Raw genomic sequence first — 2,701 nt, forward strand, 5'->3', positions numbered from 1 at the left:
TCAAGAAGATTGGAATATTCATGGGTGGCCCTACACCAGTAGAATAAGATGAAGAACCCAAGGAGATTCGTCCGGAAGACTACATCATCATCGACGACACCGACTCGGATCCATATGATAGCGATGATGACTATGTGGATGAAGCTGGAGCAGATATCATGGAGTCTGCAACCGAAGAATATTTTTAGTAGATCACCTCATTAGTAGTAGTAGTCCACCATGTAAATATAGTAGTCCGAGCACTTTTACGATAGTTAGATCAATTGTATGCCTTTGTTTGATTGATTGAATGAAGTGAATTGTTTGCTTTTGCCTCATGTGCATATGGGTAGTGTTTTCTCTTTAGACCCCTCTCTATTCTTAAATCTCATCTTTTCTAAAACCTCAGATGCCTCCGAGACGTGACCCCGGATTTACCTTCCCACCGGAGCTCACCCAGTTGATCCAGCAGCAGAACACATTGATGCAGTTGTTAGTCCAGAATCAGAATCAGGGGAACAACAACAACAACCCACCACCTGTTGATCACTTAGCCCATTTTCTTAGGCTGAATCTGCCGGTGTTTTCTAGTAGCACCGAGCCGATAGTAGCAGATGATTGGCTCTGCAAGACAGCTAGAGTTGACCACAGCAGGATGCAAGGATGCGGAAAAGGTGAAGTTTGCCGCACATCAGCTTGAAGGACCCGCATCATCATGGTGGGAGAATTTCACAGCCACTTTCCATGTCGACACTGTCACATGGGACCAGTTTCAGCAGGCTTTTCGAACTGCCCATGTTTCAGCAGGAGCTATGGCCATAAAGAAGCGAGAGTTTCGCAATTTGCGCCAAGGAGGACAGACAGTTGGCCAGTATGTGGAGGACTTTAGTAAACTAGCACGTTATGCCCCAGATGACGTTGCTACGGATGCAGCTAAGCAGGAGAAGTTTCTGGAAGGACTGAATGATTAGTTGAGCATGTAGTTGATGGTAGAAACCTTCAACAACTACCAGGAGTTGGTAGATCATGCTCTCATGATTGAAGGGAAGCAACAGCAGATTGAGAATCCCAAGAGGAAGTATGGACAAGGGAAGCACAATTCAGGAGCACAGCAGAAGCCATGTTTTACCCCTAGACCGGGAGGAAATTTTCAGCATACCCATGGAGGAGGTAGTTCGCACAATCACAATGGCACCAAGAATGGTAATGGTAATGGAGGAAGCAACGGCCAGAACCGCACCAACCCATCGACCCCAGCCAAGAGAGACCTGAGCCAAGTCACTTGCTTTAAGTGCCAGAAGACCGGACATTATGCCAATGAATGTCCTGAATCCTAGAATGGAAATGGCAATGGAAGCTTTGGGAAGAAGCCGAACCCTTTCAACAGGGGATGGGTGAACCACGTTAACATGGAGGAGGTTGAAGAGCAGCCGGATGCAGTAATCGGTAAGTTTTTGGTTAAGTCATTTACTGCACTTGTTCTTTTTTATACTGGTGCATCGCATTCATACATATCAAGGGGATTTGTGGATAAGTATAACCTGCCCACCAAAGTTCTTAGAACACCTATGTTAGTAAGCTCACCAGGAGCGGAGTATATGGCTAGCCAAGGATGTTTTCAAGTGCCATTAAGTATAGGTAGGCATGTATTTCCCTCGGATTTGATAATATTGGAATCACAAGGTTTGGATGTAATTCTGGGTATGGATTGGTTGTCGATGTATGGAGGAAACATCGATTGCGCCAGTAAGTCGATCTTGCTTACCACCCCAGAAAGGAGAAGGATCAAGTATGTATCCCGGCATGTGCCGAAGAGGACTCAAGTAAATTGTCTAACAGGAGTTGTGCAGGAGGAAGTACCAGTAGTGAAGGATTTCCCCGATGTATTTCCAAAAGAATTGCCAGGCATGCCACCGGATAGAGATATTGAGTTTTTGATTGAGCTTTTGCCAGGCACAGGGCCAATATCAAAGAGACCATATAGGATGGCCGCAAAGGATTTGGTGGAAATCAAAAAGCAGATTAAGGAGTTACTGGATAAGGGATATATTCGCCCAAGTTCATCGCCTTGGGGATCACCAGTACTTCTAGTGGAAAAGAAGGATGGATCGTTAAGGATGGTTGTTGATTATCGAGGATTGAATGAAGTAACCATCAAGAACAAGTACCCACTACCGATGATCAATGATATGTTTGATCGATTGCAAGGAGCTAAGGTATTTTCCAAGATCGATCTACGATCAGGATACCACCAGTTGAAGATTCGAGAACAGGATATACCTAAGACGACTTTTACCACCAGGTATGGACTGTATGAGTATACCGTTATGTCATTTGGTCTGACTAACGCACCTGCATATTTTATGAACATGATGAACAAAGTGTTTATGTAGTTCTTGGATAAGTTCGTCATAGTGTTCATTGATGATATCCTGGTTTACTCGAAGAATGAAGAGGAGCATAAGGAGCATTTGCGTTTGGTTCTTGGAAAGCTCAGAGAACATCAATTATATGCCAAATTTAGCAAATGTGAGTTTTGGTTGAAGGAAGTTGGATTTCTCGGACACGTTATATCCGGAGAAGGTATAGCAGTAGATCCCACTAAAGTTGATACTGTGACCAAGTGGGAAGCGCCAACAATAGTTGGAGAGATCCGGAGTTTTCTTGGACTTGCAGGATACTACCGAAGGTTTATTGAGAATTTCTCAAAGATTGCGAAGCC

Source organism: Triticum aestivum, chromosome 3A (genome assembly GCF_018294505.1).
Source record: "Triticum aestivum cultivar Chinese Spring chromosome 3A, IWGSC CS RefSeq v2.1, whole genome shotgun sequence".
NCBI classification, from domain to species: domain Eukaryota; kingdom Viridiplantae; phylum Streptophyta; class Magnoliopsida; order Poales; family Poaceae; genus Triticum; species Triticum aestivum.